Source organism: Rhinatrema bivittatum, chromosome 7 (assembly GCF_901001135.1).
Source record: "Rhinatrema bivittatum chromosome 7, aRhiBiv1.1, whole genome shotgun sequence".
Taxonomy (NCBI): Eukaryota; Metazoa; Chordata; class Amphibia; order Gymnophiona; family Rhinatrematidae; genus Rhinatrema; species Rhinatrema bivittatum.
The window spans coordinates 153,066,295-153,090,587 of NC_042621.1; the positions used below are offsets into that span (position 1 = coordinate 153,066,295).

General features: G+C 42.7%; 1 pseudogene; it reads left to right on the forward strand.

The window, feature by feature from the left end:
- Positions 1-1,041: 1,041 nt before the first annotated feature.
- Positions 1,042-24,293, forward strand: part of LOC115096186 — a 58,911-nt pseudogene continuing 35,659 nt past the window's right edge.

Consider the following 24,293-nt stretch of genomic DNA (forward strand, 5'->3'; position numbering starts at 1 on the left):
CCGCAGCACAGGAGGAGAAGGAAGAGGCTGCTGCTGCTCCAGGAGCCCAAGTTAGTCTGCTGTTACTAGTGTGTTTTGAAAGGGGTGGAGAGAGAATGTCTGTGAGAGTGAGTGAGAGTGTATTTGGTAGGAAGAAGAGATCTGAGAGTGTATGTAGGTGAATAGGAGACAGCTGAGTGCAAGTGACCATGTGTGTGTATAGAAGAGGGAGAGATGTGAGTGTGTGTGTGTCTTGGTGGGAGAATGGCAGAAGTAAAGCTGTAAATGGACATGTGAGAGAATGAGCCGTGAAAGTAAGTGTGAACATGTAAGAGTGTTTATAAGAGCAAATTTGTGAGCATCTGGTCCCACTGTGCAGTTGCCGCACCCACCCCCCCCCCCCCCCATCCCCCATCCATGGTAATCTCAGGGTGACTGGAAGTCAAAAGCTCCCAGGTATGCCGGCCGTGCCAGGCCTGCTCCATAGCAACTGTATAACACGGACACTCCTTTCTCCCCCACCCCACACACCAACTGTTATCACACACATGCTGGTCATGGAGTCATAAAATGTGTTTTTTTAGGATGCCATGCAATTCTAGACTTGTTGGATTTTGAGTAATTGCTCTTTCACTTGAAATTGTTGCACTGACATTGATATCTGAGAAATTTCACACCACTCTAACAATGGAAAATGTATTTAAAAAAAAAAAATTCACTGGGACCTCTGATTAAATCTTACCAGGATAAAGGATAAAGATTGTCTCCCCTTAGTAGATTACAATGTTTGAATTTACATTTTGATAGAAATCCCATTGGGTTTTGCTTCACATTATTTAATTAGTCCCTGAGAAGAAGTCCATTAATGAACGGACATCATCATGTTCAGTGGTTTACATAAAGAAGAAATACTTTTTACGGATATTTTCAGAAACGATCCCAAAATCTAGAAGACGGTCTTTGTGCCATCACTTTAGAGTCCATAGAGCGGACCTCCGCCTGGTGGCAGCAGGGAGCCCTGGGCTTGGTCTTCGACAGCCAATCGCTTCAGCAGAGCAGAGGGAGATGATCCGCTTTTCTGCTTACAGGCTCCATTTTGCTTTCTCCAGCCTAGGGGGAGGGGATCACCTGGAGAGGCACAAACCCCACCTACCCAGCACTGCCTCCTCACTTTCTTTTCCCTTCTTTCTTCGGAGTTTTTGGGGGGGGGTTTTTAACTTCTAATTTCAAATAGATGTTATCCAAGCGGTTTGGAGTTTGTTTATTTTTTTAAGAAAAGCAAGCACTTATATTATCTTGCTGCTGTTAATATCTGCTCTTAAACTGTGCGACATTCTCCAGGTAAGATAAGCGGATTGGATTTGAAAGATTTCGAAAGGAGACATGAAAAGTGACCAAAATTAAAAAAAAAAAAAAAGTTAGAGCAGGTCTGCTTACTGGTGCTATTCTAAGAAAATACCGATTGCTATTTTGTTTGTAGCTCTGGAATACTTGCCGGCCGATTTCGCACTAGGTAAGCAGAGCCCGTTTCCCGGAGCTGCGGGAGGGGGAGTTGGTTCGGGCCAGGCGGCGGCGATGACGATGACGATAGCCGCTGCTGAGCCGGGGGCATTTAACGATCACAAACAGGTGCTGCAGCAGCAGCACCGGCACCACCATCGCTACCGCTACCCAATGCTCTGGTTTGGCATTCACGTTTCCCACCGCTTGTGACGTTCGTGGCAACAAGGTATTAGTAAAGCCCCAAGTCAGAATGATCTGAAAGTTTAATTCAGTGTGGGCGATGTATGTGTTTTTAATAGTCTCTTCTGCGTGTGGTCAGCCTGCACCGGGGTCAGAATAGCTGCCGTACCATTTTGTTACACGTTGCGGCTTTGGGTGCCGTCGGGAAGGTTTGAATATTGCTGTTCAGGTGTCTAGTGCACACGCAGCGCTATACAGAGACGTGTTTCGTGCCGCAGTTTAATCGCACCCCCCCCCCAATGCAAATAACAATTGAAGGCGCTTTTAACAAAAAGCAGATTGCAGCGAACAACTCTCTGGGAGCGCCCGATATAAGAGCAATAAGCCCCTTCAGTTCTGTGCAGCAGGCAATCGGGGAACTAATATCATTCCAGTGGGAGCAGTGAGAGGAGAGGATCACCACCTTGCTGGTGGCTGAAAGGAATCAGTAAGTTTTTGCTTCGGACATTGTCTTTTTTAAAAGTATTGGGGCAAAGTTAACTATTTGGGAATATTATTTAGTGTGTTTGTGCCTTTAATAGTCAGTAAGGCAGTGAATAAACAAGTTAGACTTTTGTATTTTTAAATAGTCAGTCAATAAGGCAGCTAGTAAGCAGTAGGTAGTGTGTTTATTTTTAAAAGTCTGCAGAACTGAGTGTATTTAAAAAAAAAAAAAAACACCAAAACCCCCCCCCCCCCCAAAAGTAGCCAGAAGCTAGAAATAAGCTAGCAGTAGTGTATACCTAAGTAAAAAGGTTGAAAAGTTCAGCTCAGTTACTCACCTTGGAAAGGTGTTGAGGTAGTGAGATTTGGTTTGAATAGGGACCAACATTTGTTAATCAAGAGAGCAGTGAGTCACTCTGGGTGACTAACTGAAGTTATTTATTTATTTATTTTAGGTTTTTTTATACCGAAGTATTAGTGTTGGCCTTCACTCCGGTTTACAATTCGAACAACTCGATACATTAAAACAGAGGTCAATACATTAAAAACAGAGGTGCAGTTTTAACAGGGAATAACATAAGAACTTTGGGGTATAACAAGTAAAGTAGGATGCTCTAAAAGACCTGAGCTACATTGTTTATATGAGGGTACTAGGTTGTGGAATATTCAGAGGGTGAGGCTGAGAGAGCTTAGATAGAGTTAAATGTTGAGTTAGACTGTTTGTATTTCCCAACCCACCCCTAGCTCATTCTTTAATTTATAGACAGATGCCACTTTCACAAAAAAAAAAAACCCAACAACAAAAACTTTGAGAGTTTGATCAGACCCCGGTAGGCCACTACCAGACATATAGTGAATTCACTAATACATTTAAAGGACATTAGACACATTCCTACTCCCATAGCAACCTAAAACTTAACTAGGAACTTATCAAAATTGAGATGAAGGCAGCAGTCCAGCAGCAAGAGAGGGGCTTCCCAGTCTTCTGCATCGTGTCACATGTGTGATTTTTTACCCACTGGTGAGAAGTTGTACATGTGCATGCGATGCAAAGAGCTCCTGGCTCTCAGAGAACGAGTCCGATTTCTGGAGGCTAGAGTGGCAGACCTGGAGGAGCTGAGGCAGACAGAGAGGTATATAGATGAGACCTTCAGGGACATAGTAGCCAAGTCCCAACTTCAGACTGGCAGCCCTGGTGCTGCCTTGGAGGAAGAAGGTCTCATGATTGGAGAGCACCAACCGGGTGCAGCAGGAAAGGATCCTGTAGCAAGGACCTGCTCTCCAGGTGATGCATTGTCCTTTCGCACTGAAGATATCTCCCCAAGGCCTACTGCCCAGGAAGGAAGGGTTAGGTCGGCCGTCATAGTTGGTGATTCGATTATTAGGAATGTAGATAGCTGGGTGGCTGGTGGGCGTGAGGATCGCCTGGTAACATGCCTACCTGGTGCGAAGGTGGCGGACCTCACGCGTCACCTAGATAGGATTTTAGACAGTGCTGGGGAGGAGCCGGCTGTCGTGGTACACGTGGGCACCAACGACATAGGAAAATGTGGAAGGGAGGTTCTGGAAGCCAAATCTAGGCTCTTAGGTAGAAAGCTTAAATCCAGAACCTTCAGGGAAATGCTCCCTGTTCCCTGTTCCAGAGGCAAGCAGAGCTCCAGAGTCTCAATGCGTGGATGAGACGAGGGTGCAAGGAAGAGGGATTCAGTTTTGTTAGGAACTGGGGAACCTTTTGAGGAAGGGGGAGTCTCTTCCGAAGGGATGGGCTCCACCTTAACCAGGGTGGAACCAGATTGCTGGCGCTAACCTTTAAAAAGGAGAGAGAGCAGCTTTTAAACTAGAACAAAGGGGAAAGCCGACAGTCGCTCAGCAGCGCATGGTTCGGAGAGAGGTATCTTCAAAGGATACTAATGATGCATTAGAATTAGGGCATCCCGACAGTGAGGTTCCAATAATAAAAAAAGTAGTCCAAGTGCCTGTAACTAAAAACTCACCTGAGCTAAAAAAATTCTAACTTATCCCTATCACTTAAAAAGCAGAATGAAAATACAAACAAAAAACCGACTTTGAAATGTTTGTATGCTAATGCCAGAACTCTAAGAAGTAAGATGGGAGAATTAGAATGTATAGCAGTGAATGATGACATAGACTTAATTGGCATCTCAGACACATGGTGGAAAGAGGACAACCAATGGGACAGTGCTATACCGGGGTACAAATTATATCGCAATGACAGAGAGGAGCACCCAGGAGGCAGTATGGCGCTTCATGTCCGGGATGGCATAGAGGCCAACAGGATAAACATCCTGCATGAGACTAAATATAAAACTGAATCTTTATGGGTAGAAATCCCTTGTGTGTCGGGGAAGACTATAGTGATAGGAGTATACTACCGTCCACCTGGTCAAGATGGTGAGACGGACAGTGAAATGCTAAGAGAAATTAGGGAAGCTAACCAAATTGGTAGTGCAGTAATAATGGGAGACTTCAATTACCTTGACTGGGTAAATGTATCATCGGGACACGCTAGAGAGATAACGTTCCTGGATTGAATAAATGATAGCTCTATGGAGCAATTGGTTCAGGAACCGACGAGAGAGGGAGCAATTTTAGATCTAATTGTCAGTGGAGCACAGGAATTGGTGAGAGAGGTAACAGTGGTGGGGCTGCTTGGCAATAGTGATCATACTATGATCAAATTTGAATTGACTGGAAGAGGAACAGTGTGCAAATCCACGGCTCTCGTGCTAAACTTTCAAAAGGGAAACTTTGATAAAATGAGAAAAATTGTTAGAAAAAAAACTGAAAGGAGCAGTTACAAAAGTAAAAAATGTGCAAGAGGCATGGTCATTGTTAAAAAAAAAAAACATTCTAGAAGCACAGTCCAGATGTATTCCACACATTAAGAAAGGTGGAAAGAAGGCAAAACGATTACTGGCATGGTTAAAAGCGGAGGTGAAAGAAGCTATTTTAGCCAAAGGATCTTCATTCAAAAATTGGAAGAAGGATCCAAGTGAAGAAAATAGGATAATGCATAAACATTGGCAAGTTAAATGTAAGACATTGATAAGACAGGCTAAGAGAGAATTTGAAAAGAAGTTGGCCGTAGAGGCAAAAACTCACAGTAAAAACTTTTTAAAATATATCCAAAGCAGAAAGCCTGTGAGGGAGTCAGTTGGACCGTTAGATGATTGAGGGGTTAAAGGGGCACTTAGAGAAGATAAGGCCATCGTGGAAAGATTAAATGATTTCTTTGCTTCGGAGTTTACTGAAGAGGATGTTGGGGAGGTACCCATACTGGAGAGGGTTTTCATGGGTAATGATTCAGATGGACTGAATCAAATCACAGTGAACCTAGAAGATGTGGTAGACCTGATTGACAAACTGAAGAGTAGTAAATCACCTGGACTGGATGGAATACACCCCAGAGTTCTGAAGGAACTAAAAAATGAAATTTCAGACCTATTAGTAAAAATTTTGTAACCTATCATTAAAATCATCCATTGTACCTGAAGACTGGAGGATAGCAAATGTAACCCCAATATTTAAAAAGGGCTCCAGGGGCAATCCGGGAAATTACAGACCGGTTAGCCTGACTTCAGTGCCAGGAAAAATAGTGGAAAGTGTTCTAAACATCAAAATCACAGAACGTATAGAAAGATATGGTTTAATGGAACAAAGTCAGCATGGCTTTACCCAAGGCAAGTCTTGCCTCACAAATCTGCTTCACTTTTTTGAAGGAGTTGTTAAACATGTGGATAAAGGTGAACCGGTAGAAGTAGTATACTTGGATTTTCAGAAGGCGTTTGATAAAGTTCCTCATGAGAGGCTTCTAGGAAAAGTAAAAAGTCATGGGATAGGTGGCGATGTCTTTTACGTGGATTGCAAACTGGCTAAAAAACAGAAAACATAGAATAGGATTAAATAGACAATTTTCTCAGTGGAAGGGAGTGGGCAGTGGAGTGCCTCAGGGATCTGTATTGGGACCCTTACTTTTCAATATATTTATAAATGATCTGGAAAGAAATACGACAAGTGAGATAATCAAATTTGCAGATGACACAAAATTGTTCAGAGTAGTTAAATCACAAGCAGATTGTGATAAATTGCAGGAAGACCTTGTGAGGCTGGAAAATTGGGCATCAAAATGGCAGATGAAATTTAATGTGGACAAGTGCAAGCTGATGCATATAGGGAAAAATAACCCATGCTATAGTTACACAATGATAGGTTCCATATTAGGTGCTACTACCCAAGAAAGAGATCTAGGCGTTATAGTGGACAACACATTGAAATCATTAGTTCAGTGTGCTATGGCAGTCAAAAAAGCAAACAGAATGTTGGGAATTAGAAAGGGAATGGTGAATAAAACGGAAAATGTCATAATGCCTCTGTATCACTCCATGGTGAGAACGCACCTTGAATACTGTGTACAATTCTGGTCGCCACATCTCAAAAAAGATATAATTGGGATGGAGAAGGTACAGAGAAGGGCTACCAAAATCATAAGGGGAATGGAACAGCTTCCCTATGAGGAAAGACTAAAGAGGTTAGGACTTTTCAGCTTGGAGAAGAGACGTCTGAGGGGGGATATGATAGAGGTGTTTAAAATCATGAGAGGTCTAGAACAGGTAGATGTGAATCGGTTATTTACTCTTTCGGATAATAGAAAGACTAGGGGGCACTCCATGAAGTTAGCATGTGGCACATTTAAAACTAATCGGAGAAAGTTCTTTTTTACTCAATGCACAATTAAACTCTGGAATTTGTTGGCAAAGGATGTGGTTGGTTAGTGCAGTTAGTATAGCTGTGTTTAAAAAAAGGATTGGATAAGTTCTTGGAGGAGAAGTCCATTACCTGCTATTAAGTTCACTTAGAGAATAGCCACTACCATTAGCAATGGTAACATGGAATAGACGAAGCAAGAGTCAAGATCCAGAGGTCAGGCAAGGTCGAAGAGCAAACTGAGGTCTTGGGCAGGCGGCAGGTCAGGAACAAGCTGAGGTCTATACCAGAAGGACAGTCCGAGGTAAGACCGGGGAGACTAATAAAGACACTGGAACAAGCAGGCTAGGAAGCAGGAACGGAACTGGAACAGAACTATCCTTATGTGTTCTTATGAGTAAAAAAAATATTTTCTCCTATTAGTTTTAAATGTATTACCCAGTAACTTTGTGTGTCCCCCTGGTCTTTGTACTTTTTGAAAGAGAACGTAAGAAATTGCCATACTGGGTCAGACCATGGGTCCATCAAGCCCAGTATACTGTTTCCAACAGTGGCCAGTCCAGATCACAAGTACCTGGCAAGTACCCAAACATTAGATAAATCACAAGCTACTATTGAATACGGTCTTTTTGCATTGGATCATAACTTCCAAGTATTTGATGACTCCTCAACATTCTTAGATAACTTTTCATTTTTTCTGATCCTGCAGACGTGTCCACTCTGTTACAGATCTTTATGGCATCTGCAGGAAGACAGCCTTTACTTTTTAATTGTCCACGATATCACTCACAAAGAGAGCTAGTCCTAGAACTAATCCCTGAGAAACTCCACTGGACACCATTCTCTCAAAGTGAATTTTATTTACGCTACCCTTGGTCATCTCACTCAACCAGTGTCTGCTCCAATCCACCACCTTGAAATTGGTACAATTGTAAGCAGACAAGGCAATTGGACATGAAGGAGTAAACAACTGATTAACGTTTACTCGTTCCATTCCACTCATTTTGTAGACCTCTATCATATCTCCCCTCAGCTGTCTCTTCTCCAAGCTGAAAAGCCCTAATCCTCTTTAGCCTTTCTTCATATGGGAATTGTTCCATCCCATTTATCATGATCTGATATTAACCATAGCAATCAGTGGTTGGCAGCTGACATTTTGGCCACAGTTCTTCAAAAGTATATAACTTCTTTATCTCAAATAGGCCTAGTCTTGAAAGATTCAACCCACACTTCTTGGAAATCTTAGATGTAAATTCTGCCAAAAAGGCTTTATTGCAACAAATAGGAATTAGAAGAGAGCATATTGCACCAATTCCCAAGTTTCTCTATAGGCATCTCATATCTTCAGGAACATACTCATGAATGGGTTGGACAAGCATCTAGGTTCTCTTGCTGTACCACACAGTGTTTCCCAACCTTGTCAAGCCCAAGGCACACCTATAACAAAAATAGTGTGTGGCGCACCAGCCTCCTCAGGACAGGCAATATGGACATGACAAAAACTTGTATGGTCAAAAGAAGAGCTAGGAAAGCACTGAAAGCCTCACCGGTGTGTCGGCCAAATTTAAAAGCAAAGGGAGAGAGGGGATGGTGGCACACATGAACCCATCACAATGGACCAATTCCCTCTACATACAAGTGCAGAAGAAAGGAGAAGTCTGTGTGATGCACAGAGCCGTAGTAACCCTACGGCCAATATGGCCTCAGCCATAGGCGCCATCCTCGAGGGGCACCATCACTTTTAAAATTTGACAGACAATCTGCTGGCTTCCCCTCTACTGATTAGTTTTGGTGCCTCAAGAGCTCAGCTGCCAGGGGGAGAAGAGCTGCTGTACCAGCTTCTGGAGTCCGGGGGGGGCGGGGCGGCAGTGGTCCCCAAATCAGGACAAAAAAAGGCTGCCCCCTGCCCATGTGCAGTCAGGTGCAGAGGAGCCCGCAGAGCTGCAAGAAGCAGAATCAGCCTCCCACCCTCCGAAGACAGGAGCGCACACTGCCAAACAGCATCAGCCTCCTCCACTGCATTTAGGGAGAGCGTGAGCTGCGAAAACAAAACATCGGCCTCTCGCCCCACCCTGCAGCCTGAAGAAGTACTGCCCTTGCAGCTGCATCGGTTTCCCACCCCGCCTCAGCAGTCAGAATGAGCGCGGCCCATGGAGCAACCAAAGCAGCATCCACCTCCCACCCCTGGAAGTCGGAAGGAGCCAGCCCATGAAGTAACATGGGCCTCCTTATCTCCCCTGTATTTAAGAACAGCGTGGCCCGCAGACAGAAAACTCTCTCATTCGGCCCCTGTAGTCAGAAGCATGCCTGCAAAGAGAGAAAGAAGCAGCATATATATGTGTGTTTGTGTGAGGGAGAGGGCAATGAACCGTGTATGTGTGTTTGTGACTGAGCATGTGTGAGAGAGAGAGCGAATGAGCATGTATATGTATGGTTGATCATATGTGTATGAGAGAGACAGCACAGGAGCATGTGAGAACAAGGAAATGTGTGTGTGTGTATGACTGAGCATGTATGAGAGAGCGGAGCATGTGTGTGTATGAGCATGTGAGAGCTAACGTGCGTGTGTGTATGACTGAACATGTGAGAAAGCAAATGAGCGTTTGTGTGTATAAGTGGGCATGTGTATATAATTGAGCATTGTGAGAGTGAACAAGCATTTGTGTGTGTATAATTGTATATGTAAAAGAGAAAAGCGTGTGCGTGATTGAGCGAGCATGTGTGTGCGATTGTGTCTGTGAGAGAAAGCAAATGAGCATGTGTGAGTGTATGACTAAGCATATGAGACGGCGAACAAGCATGTGTGTATAATTGAGTATGTGAAAGCAAATGAACGTGTGTGTGTGTATGAATGAGCATGTGATAGTGTGAACAAGCTTTTGCGTGTATGTATGTGTACGATTGATCATGTGAGAGAGTGAATAACCATGAGAGGGGAAAACGTTTTTGTGCAACAAACAGCTCCCCCCAGCACTTTACTAATCCATGACAATCTTAGAACATCTGGAAATCAAAGGTTCCCAGGTATGGAAAGCTGGGGATTTATTAATCACTGTTAGTTATAATTATTGGGTATTCTTTAATGTATCTGCTGTTTTGAAATATTTTATTGCCATATGGAAAAGTTTTAAATGAGTTTTTAATTATTGGGTGCCGTTCAATTTGTCAACTTTTTTGAAATATTTATTTTAATTAGTATGGTTTTACTATTATGATTGATGTTTTATATTTCTTTATTTTATTGTTTTGATATTTTGTGAGGAGTGGCAATGTTTCTGTTTTCCCTTGTTGCACTGCATATAGTGTCTGGCTTTTTGTGGTTTCCAGTTCAGTATTTGTCTGCACATTTCTGTCTATAATTTATGATCTCTTTATTTTGTATTTAGTGAGGGTCTGTCTATGTTCTATACATGTAACAGAAGTGAGGTATTCTGCTAGTGTGGTTTGTTTTTTGTTTTCCTAATAGGAAGTATATTAGTGTTTTAGGAGCTGGTGTAATGTTTACAGTGTTGCCTTTTCATAAGTAGGACATTTACAGTTTGAGTGCTGGCAGTTAGGGCTGTTTTGATATGGGAGATTTACAATATTGTAACTACAATTCAATACATGGCTTTCCCAGGGCCAAATCCTTACCTAACATGCATTACCATAGGCCTAATACCATATGGGTTCCAAGTGTCTTTATTTAATTTTTTTGCAGGGTTTCTGGTTGGCACCAGTGATGTTTCTTTTACCTCAGAAGGTTCTCTCTCATTTGAAATTTATTATTATAAATGCATAATTCTGAATGGGAAGGGTGCAACTGGGGATTGGCCACTGTTGGAAACAGGATGCTGGGCTTGATGGACCCTTGGTCTGACCCAGTATGGCATGTTCTTATGTTCTAAAGAGTTTGAAAAAAATCAGTTTGTCCACATTTTTAGCTAGATGTAAAAAAAAAAAATAAAATACAAAATTGTTACCAAAATATCACATTGATGGGCTTTTCGCCTTCTGGAAGGGTTTTATTCAAATGGAAGGAAGAAACCCCGTTTTTTTTATGCTTATGAGGGGGAATTGTTAGTGCATTCTTTATCGTTACTTTCTGGGAGATAACAGTCATTTTTAGCTGATATTTCTAGTCATTTTTTTTCAAAATATGAGTTGTGGCAGTACAGAGCTATTATTGGTGCACTTTTTTTTTTTTTAATTTATTTATTGTTTTCAAACATTAATACAATAAATAAAATTATACTTGGAAATACAACGAAAGACAAGATCTTGGAAACATACATCTAAATTAAATCCTTAGGTTAATTTAAATATAGAAAATGCCTTTGTTTAACATCTGTTAGGGTAAATCATAGTGACAAATCAGCATTTATTATAGCGGAGCATATACTTAGATAAAGTAAAGAAAACATTTTCTAAGGAATGTTTGCATTATTTGATGACCTTCCTTATACATTAAACCCGTGAACTAATTACCAAGAAGGCTTCTGAGATCCTCTGGCTCTGTAAACATATAGTTCTTCCCTTCCAGCTTTACTAAACAACGACAAGGATATCTCAATATAAAAGATCCACCCCTTCCCAATAGGTCTTTTCTTAACAATAAGAATTTCTTTCTTCGCAGTTGTGTAGTTCTTGCACAGTCTGGAAATATCCAGATCTTCTGTCCATAGAACATTTTTTGGCGATTGCGAAAGAAAAACTTCATTATCGTATCTTTATCTGTTATAAAGGCACATTGAACTAATAAAGTACCTCTTGATGTTACCTCAAGTTCTTCTTGTGACTTTTGTATCAAATCTGAAATATCCAAGGAACTTTCCTTGTCAATTTTTGGGTCCAAGGATGCATCAATTTTCTCTTTATCATCTATTGATTGTTCCTGTTCTACTTTCTTTTTCTTTTTACCCAAGAAAAAAGCTCTAACAATTATCGGGAGACATTTTTCAGGGATCTCAAGGATTTGCATCAAATAGTTTCTAAACAACTCTGTTGGATTCAATTTCCTAATGATAGGAAAATTATTAACTCTAAGATTTAATGATTTAATAGAATTTTCTAATCCTTCCATCCTCTTATACACTTCCGTTTCAACTACTATCTGATGGTTCTGAATTTTTTCTACTTGGGATATTCTTTTATCTAACTCCTTCATATCTTTTTCTTGTTCTACCAATTTTTCAGAATTTTGGACTGAGATATTTGTGTTCTTCATAACCATTTCAGTTAATTTATTTATTGATGCATCCATCTTAACCAAAAAACTCCAAACATTATCCAATGTAACATTAGCTGGCTTAGAAATCATTATATCAGAGTTAATAACAGCTTCAACATTTTTATGAGGGTTGTTCTTTTCATGTTTCTCTACTTTAGGGGTACTACATCTCCTTGGGAGGGGAAATAATTTACTTGAGATACTTTTCTGAGTTATCCCTTGATCTAAATTTACTATCACATCTACATTTTCTTCCTGATATAATATATTGTCCAGAGCAGTGTTTTTCAGAATTATTCCTTCCTGATTGCCTCCTGGGTTTTCTGGGGATATTACTCCCACTGTCCCAGGTGGAGGTGGTGTTTCGGGTGCCCCAGGGCTTAAAGATGTTTCTTCGACCGGAAGGAGCGTATCCCGCTCTGATAATACTCCTTCAATGGTCTGCACACCTGGGGAATTTTGGGTCATCCATTCAGAGACTGATCTCTGGCCTGAGTCTGCCGTCATCACACCAATTGGAGGCTTTATTTTTGCCTTCCTCTTAGTGTGTGGCATTTCATCAGTAAACAAAATTTCAATAGGAAATATAATGTCCCGGGCAGGATAGTATCTGATGTGAAATGCAAACTATCGCTGTTGTCACTTGATGGAGGGTGAGATTTGAAGTTTGAGGAAACCTGAAGGAGGTTAATATGATATTATAGATACACTTACGTTACAGTCCTCGTATATATTCTGCTACTTCCGGCTACTCCCGGCAAAGCCCGAAGACGCGCGCCCCTTTAGCGCGCGGGGCTTCAGTGCGCCGGCGGCAGCTGCGCGCTGCTATAATGCAAATTTATAATTAAAGAAATCAGACTAACTTCTGGGTTTGGCCACGCCCCTCCGGCGGCGTCAGTCGCTGGCTGCAGGTCTCACAAACCGTCGGGGCAAGTTAAACAGCTTACCCCCGGGATAACAGCAAGCGATTTCAGGAAACAAGGTATGTCCTCCTTCTCCTCTCACCCTCTTATTGGTGCACTTACAGGCCAATGCAATGTCAGTGAGTGTTGAACGGGTGCTCAGTCATGAGCGCCCGCTCCCTTAACACGCGCCAGTCCAACTCTCCCAGGTGACCTATGTAGGGGCCAATGCAAAACAGTACTCTCAGCCGAGCGCACTGTTTAACCCGCAGTTGGACGAGCGTCCACAGCCCCTTATGCTATAAGGGGATTAGCGCATCCACAATGCCTGCCCAGTGCAGGCATTAATTTCTGAGCAGCCCAAAATATTGTGCACAAAATACTGCTTTTCGGTACATCCTCTGACTTAATATTGTGGCAATATTAAGTCGGAGAAAGCAAAAGTTAAAAAAAAAAAAAAAAAAAGTGCTGGTGGTCAAGTTAGGGAAATGGACGCTCTGTTAACGAGCATCCATTTTCCTAACTCGTGGCTGTGCACCGTTTAGGAAAAAGAATGCTCGTAAAAATAAGCATCCACTTTCCTAACCCTGCGGACAGTTGACCTCTCCTTAGCACCCACTGCACAGTCGATCCTAGCGCCTCCTTGGCAGTGTGACCCCCCCTCATTTAAATATTGCATCGCGCACCCAGGAGAGGTGCCTGGTCGTGCGTTAGAAAAGCGGGCACTACTGAGCGCCCGCTTTTGACGTACTTTTATTTCATTGCCCCTTTTATTTAAATCGGGTGCCGTGGAAACTGCGCGCCCCTAGCGCCTCCTTGACAGTGGGCGTCCGGGACAGGTGGCGATAAGGTTAGGAAAAATATACGCTCATTATTTGAGCGTCCCTTTTCCTAACCTGACTGCCTGCACACTTTTTTTTTTTTTTTTTTTTTTTTTTAATTCTCCTATTTCGTTTCCTCTGACTTAATATCACAACGATATTGTGATATCACAACGATATCAAGTCAGAGGAAGCAAAAAAGAACAGAGAAGCAGTGTTTTTCTGCTTTTCTGTTGGGTTTTTTTTGGGCTCCTCAGGAATTAACACCTGCTCCGGGCAGGCGTTAATTTTTGCAGGTTAAAATGTGTGTTTTGGGTGCACATTTTGTTTTGAATTGGGGGGAGAATAGCTAATAGCCTCATCAACTTGCATTTGCACGTGATGAGCGCTATTACCTTTGTGGGGGGTTTGGAGGTGCGTTTTGGTCATGCTAATCCCCTTATAGCATAAGGGGTTGTGGACATGCAACCAAAATGTGCATCCAACCACAGCGAGGCGCATTGTATCGAATTGGCATGTTTGTATTGAAAGCAGGGTAAGAGTTGTTGGTGCAGGCGAGCAGGAGTATGCCAGGAGATATTCATTGGCTGGCGTAGTAATTATTTATTTATTTGTTTTTATATACCGATATTCGATTTTACATATCACATCTGTTTACAGAGAACTGAGTGGTGCTGGAAACCTCAATGTTTCCTCTTGTCTTTTACAGATAAACAATTTTACATAATCATAAATAAAGAATATAGACTATAGTGTTAACTAAAGTGGTGTTGGAAATCTCAAAGTTTCCTTTTGTTTTTTTACAGATAAACAATTGTGCACAGTCATAAATATAGAACATAGGGTATAGAATTAATTAAGGAGCACTGAAGGAGTTAGCAGGAAATGACTAGGGGAAACGGGGACAAGCTGGGGTTGGTAGGGAGTAGAGTCATGTGTCGTTCTGAGTATAAACAGAGGGTCTGAGGGGTGTAATCGAGTTTCTGTGGGAAAACCATATGTTCTTTTTCTCAGTGTCTGAGGTTGGAGGTCGGTTTAGGATGAGGTCACGTTATTGCTGCAAATGCTTTGGGAAAGAGCCAGGATTTAAGGTTTTTCTTGAATGATTGGGTTGTCGGATCTGTTCTTAGTTCCATAGGAAGCTTGATCCATAGGGTGGGTCCTGCCAGGGACAGTGCACGTTTCCTTACTGATACCTTGTGCGCCACTTTCGGGGATGGGATTGGTAGGAGTCCGGTGTTTGTGGAGTGAAGGTTCCTTTGGGGAATGTGGAAGGGCAAGGGAGTAGTCAGCCAGTTAGACTTGTCGTTGTGGAGAATTTTAGGTATGAGGGTTAAGGCTTTGTATTGGATTCTATGTGGAATGGGCAGCCAGTGTAATTCTTTGAGGATGGGTGTGATGTGGTCCAAACGTTTGCTATTTGTAAGAGCTCTGGCAGCAGCATTTTGTAGTAACTGGATAGGTTTAAGGGTGGTTTCGGGAGACCCAGTAGTAGGGCGTTGCAGTAGTCGAGTTTAGAGAAAAGAAGGGCTTGTAGGACGGTTCGAAAATCTTGGGGGTATAGAAGTGGTTTGAGTTTTCTTAGGATCTGGAGTTTGTGGAATCCGTCTCTTATCATGTTGTTAATGTGTTTTTTGAGGTTTAGTTGGCTATCGAGGACGATGCCTAGATCTTTATTATGGAGACCTATTTGGTTTTTTGGTTGGTATGACTTGAGGTCAGTGTAGGGTAGTGGAGTGGGTTTGTTGGATATGTATAGGATTTCTGTTTTGTTGTGATTGAGAGAGTGATAGCTGGGAAAGTAGGTGCTTTATTGTAGCTAGACAGGAATCCCATAGTTTTAGGGTATTCTCAAGAGTCTTTAATTGGGAGTAGAATTTGAACATCATCAGCGTATACATAGTAAGAAAGTCCTAATTTGTTTAGGAGTTTACATAGGGGGATCATGTAAATGTTGAACAGAGTGGATGATAGGGAAGAGCCTTGTGGAACACCATGTGGAAGGGGAATCTGCATGGATTCAGTGTCGTTGAATTTAACTTTGTAAGATCTGTTGGATAGGTATGAGTTGAACCAGTTGAGCATGGTACCGTGTAGGCCAATTTCTCTTAGTCTGAATAGTAGCATTTTGTGATTGACGGTGTCGAATGCTGAGGAGATGTCAAGTAGAATGAGTAGATAAGTGGTCGCAGTCTAGGCCTCTGAGGATTGTGTCTGAGAGGGAGAGTAGAAGCTTTTCTGTGCTGAGGGATTTCCTGAAGCCGTGTTGGGCCGGGACTAGTATATTATGGGTGTCCAGATGTTCGGAGAGTTGATGGTTCACAATTTTTTCAAGGATCTTAGCTATGAAAGGAAGATTCGAGATTGGCCTGAAATTTGCTGGATCGGATTCATCAAGTTGTGGTTTTTTGAGGATTGGCTTGATGGCACATTTTAGGTTATCTGGAAAAATATCTTGATCCAGTGATAGGTTGACTATGTTAGCTATTGCTTTGGCAATGTGGTTAGGTATTTGTTTAAGGAATTTTATTGGAATGGGATCGATGGGATGTGCAGCAGGATTTATGTTTTGGATGATTGCCTCAATTTCAGTGGATGCAACATTCTCTAAGTGTGTCCATTTAGCATTGGGTGTGCTTGAAAATATTGTAGTTTCATTGTTCACGTTGGGGTTCTTTGCCATTAGATTTAAAATTTTGTTGTTAAAGAATTGGGCTAGTTCATCGCAGGTGTTTGTTTGGCATTTCTGGGTGTGTTTTGAATTGGTTGTGTAAGATTATTGACATATGCAAATAGGGTCCTGGGATTAAATTGGTAGTTATGTATTTTCTTAGCGTAGAATTCACGTTTGGCTTTCTCAGTGTCAGTTTTGTGTATATATATATATATATATATATATAGATATATATATATATATATATATATATATAGATATAGTATGGCCCTGAATCTGTCTTTCTGCTGGGGGGTTGGGTTTTTCTCCATTTCTTTTCAGCCTGTCTTAATAAGCGTTTGATATTTTTCAGTTCGGGGGTGTACCATGGGGCCTTATGTTTGGAGGATGATTTAATTTCTTTCTTGATAAGTGGGCATTTGATCTTGGCGACTTCTGTGTTGATGTTGATCCAGGAGTTTACGGCAGAGTTTGTCTTTTATAGTTAGGGCTTTCAGAGAGTCTGGAAGAATTTCAATTAAGTCTTCGTTGGTACATGTTTTATTGAACTCGATAAATTTATTGATCTTATTTAGTTCCAGGAGGGGGTTTTCTAGGTGTAGCTTGGTTTATGTTATAATCACACCTGCTTCCCTGCTGGACTACGACAGTATCCCATTCCTTCTCTTATTCTCTTTTTTTAAAAGGGGAGGGGGAGCAGTACTGATTTTAGTCCTGATTTTCTTTCTCATTTGTTCATACAGCTAGACTGCCTTCCTGGTCCGAGGATCATCCAAGATATACTCCTGGGGGAATTCTGCACTACTGCGGAACGCAGAATTTGCACAGAATTCCCCATCTGTGCAGAATTTGGCAATTTTGCGCAGAAAATAGCAGAGGATACCCCGGCATGCCACGAATGGAGCACGTCCCGCAGCACACGCTCCGTTCACAGCGAAGATGAAGGCCCAGCACGCCGTTCACGGCACGGGGGGGCCTTCCCTTTTCGCCACGAACGGCACGCCGGGCCTTCGTCTTCACCATGAATGGAGCGTGTCCCGTGGAATGCCGGTGAGAGAGAATGTGTGTCGGGGAGGGTGAGAGAGCAGGAGGGTTTGCGAGAGAGCTTGGGGGGAGGATGCCGGTGAGAGAGAATGTGTGTGTGAGAGAAGGGAGGGTGACAGAGAACATGGTTGGTAAGAGGGGGGTGGGGAGGGTGACAGAGAGCAGGAGGGTGTGAGAGAGAGAGAGAGAGCATGGGAGGTAAGAGAGGGTGGGTGAGGGGATGCTTGAGTGTGGGTTTCAGAGAGAGGGAGCCTATATGAGGAGATTGTGAAGGAGTGTGTATGTGTGTGAGAGATTGGGAGCTCGTGTGTACGAAAAAGGGATCGTGTGTATGTGAGGGTGCCAGCCTGTGTGAAGGGATTGTGTATGTGTGAGCCAGAGCCTGTGTGAAGGGCTGCGTGAGAGAGAGACATAGGTAGCATGTGTGAGGATGTATGCGTGAGAGAGAGAGGGAGCTTGTGTGGGTGTGTATGCAAGAGAGAGGGCCCTGTATGAGGGGATGTGTGTGTGTGTGTGTGTGTGTGTGTGTGTGTGTGAGAGAGAGAGTGAGGGAGCCTGTATGAGGGTGTGTGTATGTGGAAAGGACACTCTTTCAGTGAATTTCTAGGGAAACTCTGCTCAAAATATTTAAAATTCTGCAACTTTAATAACTTTTTTCTGTAATAATTTAAAATGTAGTTACTTAAAGACTGTCATGTAAATTGTTATTTTGACCAATATAAAGTTTGCAGAATTTTCAATTTTTGTGTGCAGAATTGCCCCAGGAGTAAAGGTGGTTAACAAAATTAACAATCATTGTATCAAAAGATAAGAACCCTCTTCCCTTCCTTCCTCTGAGATACTTATGAGCTGAGAGGCAGCTGGGAAAGAAGTTTTCTCCAAGGCAGAGCCCCCCCTGTATGCTGCCCCGAGGACAGCAGCCGGGAAAATCTGAACTTCCCAGGAGGCAGCTTTCCCTGAAGGCCCTAAAATCCATCTGCAACGTATCTCTCTCTACCTCTTCTGCCTTGTCAAGCAAGAATTCTCTCCCTGTCCCCACCTCCCCCAAACTTCAAATGAAATTAAATTAGGCACACGGCACTTCCCACCAAGCCACATGCCTGCTACTGTGATTGACTGTTTTTCCTTAGCTTCCTGGAACAAGGTGATTGCATTAGTTTCCGGTTTTTAATTCCATTTCCATGTAGGGTTCTAGTTTTATGGAAGTTATTCTTGTATGTCTTACCGGCACGCAGATGAAAACTTGTGTAAAAGCCATACCCTAGAGAGAGAGGGGGGGAAAATCTGAGAACCTCCTGGGCTGAGCCCAAATCCCAGTATATGCGTGTTTAGATTTGGATGAATTGATTTTTTTTTTATTTTTAATTAACTTTGAGTGTGATCTTTCTGCCTCTTTGAATTTAGAGGTGACCGTAACTCCACTGCTGAAAGCATTAGGAGCTGGGAAGCTTGCATCCAATCTTTCCTGTCCCATTTTAGCGCTGGGCAGCCCGGGAAAGCATGCAGGTTGTTCAGGTGGCTGCTTAGGGAAATGTAAAGCGCTGTGCTGTGGTGCTCTGCACACATCTGGCCCCTCAGTTTCCAGGGGTCCATGTGAAATGCCACTGGGAAGTGAAAGAAAATGCCACAGTAACCCAGGTGTCTGGAGTAATCGTTCTTTGTTTACTCTCTTTATACAGGGAGTTGATACTCTGCTGGTTTTCTAGGAACTCCCATTATGGTTTGCCCTCTGGAAATCTTGTGGAAGTTTCTTTATAAGAGCAATTAGCTACAATGACTGCTTCCTGCCACACACATTCATTTCACAGTAATTGCCAGTTAGACAAAAAGCAGAACAGGGCAGTTAGTCTTTTAGTTACTGAGTCTACTTGAAAATAGGGGCAATTGCTCAGACTACTTCTCCGCTTTCTTTCTTTCTTTCTTTCTGCTCCCCTCCCTCCTTTCAGCTTCCTCTTCCTTTCCCCTTTCTCCCTCTGTAGTTTCAGCTGTTCCCTCTTACTTCCTGCTCCCCTTTCTCCTCTCCTCCCTTCCAAGAGATTGGGAGGTTCTAGAGAAGGACAGGAGGATAAATACAATCAGGCCGTTGCAATATCGGCGCCCGTAAAACGGGTGCTTTCCTATCGCGCGCTGATCCGCCTTTCCTGGGCACGCAATTTAATATTAAAATGAGCTGCTGCGGTAAAAGGGGGCACTGGGGGAAACTCTGCGTCCCTAGCAGCTCCTCTGTATCAAGTACCCAGGAAAGGTGGTTGTCAGTGCGGGAGAGGAAACGGACGCTCAGTACGAGCCTCCATTTTCTCCCACTGCCGGCACAATATACACCCACAATATTTTATGAAATTTTATGTATTTTTTTTTTATATGATTCTGCTTTCTGTGGTTCCTCCTGCTTACTATCGCGACAATTCTAGTAGGAGGAATCGAAGAAAGCAGGAGTTTTTGTTTTTTCAAATGAGTCTTTGAGCACGGCAGACCTTTACGCCAGCCCCAGGCTGGCATTAGATTTGCCACGTTGCAATGGGAGCATTGGCCGCGTGGGGAATTTTTTTAATCGCCGGGATTAGCTAATAGCCTCATCTACATGTACTTTACATATGATGAGCACTATTAGCTACACGCTTGATTGGATGCGCATTTTGGATGAGCTAATCCCCGTGTTGCATCGGGGGTTATAGACGCACATCCAATCGCGTGTTAAGCCATGCGCTGGTCGCAACACAAGGTATTGCATCGGCCTGAAAATGAGCATTGGAGGTAATGGAAGATAGAGTGACTCTCCTAATGTTACCATGAGTGAGAGTGACAACAACAGGACTTAAACTAGTCTCCTGGCTCCTAATTCATTATTTGGCAATAAATAAACTTAATATTTTTGGATTGGCTTTCAAGATTATGCTTCCTTCAACAAGGTAGTATGAAATGAGCTAAGGATGATGTATGAACATGCAAGACGTACCAACTTCTTCATTCTACATTCATTATTAGGCTATTTTCTGCTAGCCAGGTTACCTAGAACCCTCTTTCCAGGTTCATGTGATAATTAACAAACCCTTCTGAACAGTTACCACATAGCTCCATGTCGGGAGGAAGAGGCTGAGCCAACCCTGTTTTCCACCTTTTGGTAGGCATGGACTTGGTCATCTAGTTCTAATTTCTTAAGAAACAGGAACTTCAACTGTTTGCATGCTAAAGAAAGAAAAACGGGATTGGATCAGCCTCTCCCTCCTATCATGGAGCCATATGCTAACTCTATTCCAGGATAGCTAATTTTTAGAGCCTTCTTGCCAGCCTCTCAGTGGCTTCAGTTCTGCACCTTCAGACTGAAGTCTGCAGAGGCAAGTGAGAAGCACTACTCTCCTTCTGCCCATGGGAGGGAGGGGATAGTTATTGCAGCAGAGAGGATTATACTTGCATTGGAGGAGAAAAATACAAGTGTGTTGGAGGAAGGGGCCCTATGCAGACTGAACTTAACCAACATCAGTTGACTAGTGACACTTTAAACCAGTCCTGGTTTTCAAAATACCTAAGTCCAAGCATGCTGGGATTTGTAGTTCTAAATAAAAAAAAAAACCCTCTAATTTGTAAGAAAAAAAATTAACAATTCAAGTATTTCTTACTTATGACTTACGAGTGGACTATTTAAATCATGTGTGTATCTAAGCGGCCATTCCTTATCCAGCACCCCAAAAAAACTTTTCTGTGCTTAAAACTGGTTAATCATCAGTCACTTTGAGATATCACTCTTTAAACAGTCATTTCACTGAATTTATGTAGAGAACTTCATTCAAAAAATGCACTTATCTGCTGGCTGTATGTTCATTACTTGAACAGATACTTAGACCGCATGTGCTCAATAACTTTCACATGTCAGTGCGTGCATGTTATAAAATCGGGTGTACATTTGTGCGCACCGGGTAGCGCGCACAAATGTACCCCGCGCGCGTAGGATTAAAAATCTTGCCCCTAAGTGTACTTATTCTCAGATCTTCTCTGAAGATTTACTTGCATGTTTTTCAGATTGTGCCAACCTCCCCTTATAAAATATACATGTTTATTAGTTTTCATGTAAGAGATGGCCTTTAAACGTTTTTCCCATTGCTTGTAAAGGGGAACTAAGTCAAAGCACAAGGCAGATGTTTTAGGTGGACTTTCTGTTTACGCTTTAGGTTCAATACAAAGATCTGTGAGAGAGAGCTGGGTTTTGTGATACCATTTGTGACATACTCACTCCCCTGTGCTTCCAGGGGCAATGTGGATAAGTGGAGGGGGGATTTTTATATTAAAAATAGTCTTCTCCATCAAAAAGTGCATAATGCTATCTACACAGCAGCTGTCAGAATTTTAATTTTCAACCAACATGAACTCAGCTGCTTATTTAAGTCCCAAAGCAGCAGTGCTTTCCCACTCCTTATAAAATTCAAGTCTGCTGTGAGGAAAAGGAAGCCTTCCTTGGTTCAGGCTTTGCTTTAGAAAAAGCTGCAGTTTTAGGTGAAGAGAGAGCATGTCTGGTGGGATCCCTGCTCTCCCTCCTCCTCTTCCTGTCACTGTGCCACTTTAACAGCTCTACTGGGACCAGGGCAAGGCAAAGAACAGAAACCAGGAGGTCCTTGGCTCCAGTTGTAGTGTCTATTTTTATCTTATCCAATTAATTCACTGACAGGCTTTTTTCCTAAAGAGGGACCTGGTGTTTTTCCACTTCGGTGAGCAGATTTTAATTATGCTGTGAGGAGGAGGAGGCCCTGTTAGCCTGTGGGTCCCATGTTTTCTTGGAATGCCTCAGTTTCTTGTCCTTTTCTGTCCCTAGAAATCTCTCTACATCTCTCTCAGGCTCGAGTGTGAAGCCAGGGTCTCGGCAGAACTTTATAGGTCATGAGTCCAGTTCCAAAGCGACAACAGAATTAGTAGAATAAAATGCACAAAGGTAGGTATTCGTACAATAAAGGACTTTTTATGATTTCTCAGACAGAGGCAGATCTCTGACTCTGTCTTAAAGAAGCAAAGAGAGGGATGAAAGTGTGAGTAGATCAACAGTCTCATGCGCACCCTCTCTCTTTGTATCCTTTGTCATGCAAAAAGCCAACAGTATATCCGTTAAGATTCACAGGTGGTCTATAGTGTCCCATCCCATTGTCCCAGGGCCAGCTCGTACTACTGTGCTATATTACCCAGGCAGCAATAGCTCAGATCTGGTTAGGCCAAATTTGGTGGGATACTGGTTAGCAGGGCCAATGCAAGAGTATTTGGTGCCCTAGGCAAACCTTGGGTCATGTATCCCCCATCCCCAGCTTACCTATTGGCAGCAGCTCCAGCACAGTGTTCCCTTCTAACAGCAGCACAGCACTTCCTTCAGCGATATTGGCTCCATCTCAGCACCCCTCTAGGCTTTGTGCTGGTAGGATTTTTGCTGTCCCCAAATTTTGGCACTCTAGAAGACTGCCTAGTTTGCTTAATGGAAGCACTAGCCCTGCTGCTTAGACCATTATATTGTATTTCCCATATTATTATTCTTTTTTTTTTTTTTTCCTTTATGAAAGCATATAGGGGGGGAATGCTAAAGCAAATCATGAGGTACCTGTGAAAAGAGATTCAGCTGCCTTTATATACAGCAATGGTCAATATCTTAACATAGCAATTGTACCAGTCTCATATACTGCCTCTAATACTTCATATAATTTGTATTTATTACAATTTCTTAATCATTCACGCCTGAGCGATTTACAAATAAAATATACTTAATAATTACCAACAGAACAACAACAACAACATTACAATAATGTAATCATCCGCCAAATCGGCAATCATCACCAGAGGCATGGTTCAAAAGCTCAGGCCTTAGCAGAGTTCTGTGTATAATATATAATGCATCCTGCTATTTCTAGTGGGTTCACCTGTCCCGAACAGTATCTTCTCCGTAGCCAGGAGGTAAACCAGTCCCATTATGCGTTCAGACCCCATGTCTTAGAAATGACAGCCACCACTGGACAGAATAATCTAACATGCCACCTTGGTGCCTATCGCAGAAAGGATTAACAGTACAGAAGAGATGAAGGAAATTCTGACAGTATCGTGATGTCATGAGTGAGAGTATGTTGGTATCAGAATAGCAAGATACTATTGGGAAGCAGTATGTTGGAGGACATTGGAGTAAGATTGGATTAAGAAGCGGATGCAGACAAGAACAGCAGTCATTTAAAACATACTCTGGCCGATGCAATATAGTGTGCTCAGACTAGCGCGCTGGGCAAAACTCATTGCACGTGCGTTTTGGATGCGATAAAGTAACCCCCATGCAATACGGGGATTAGCCCTTCCAAAATGCGCGTCCAATTAAACGTATACCTAATAGCGCTCACCCTGTGATGCCAAAAATTGCCCCGCAGCCAAGGCGCGATGCAAATGTAATGCCTGCCTGGGAGCTGGCATTAAAAGCATACTGCGCTCAAGGGCTTAACAAAAAAAAAATAAAATCCTGTTTTCTATGGTTACTCATAGGGAGAACCACGGAAAGCAGCATCCCAAGGTCTGGCCCGATTGTAACCCCTGTCAGCAGAGCGTGAAGGATTGAATAAATCAATATTAAGCGTTGCGCACTTAATATTAATTTATTCATGCCTTAACTTACTGCTGATTGGTCTAGTCACTGTCACATGTCAGTGAAAGGACTAATCCCCGTTCAGAAGGCTGTCCTAAAAGGGGATCGGGAACAGTCCTGCTGGGGGTAGGGGGGGAGCTCTTGCCAGGCAGTTGTGGGCGCACAGCCATATCTCCTGGGC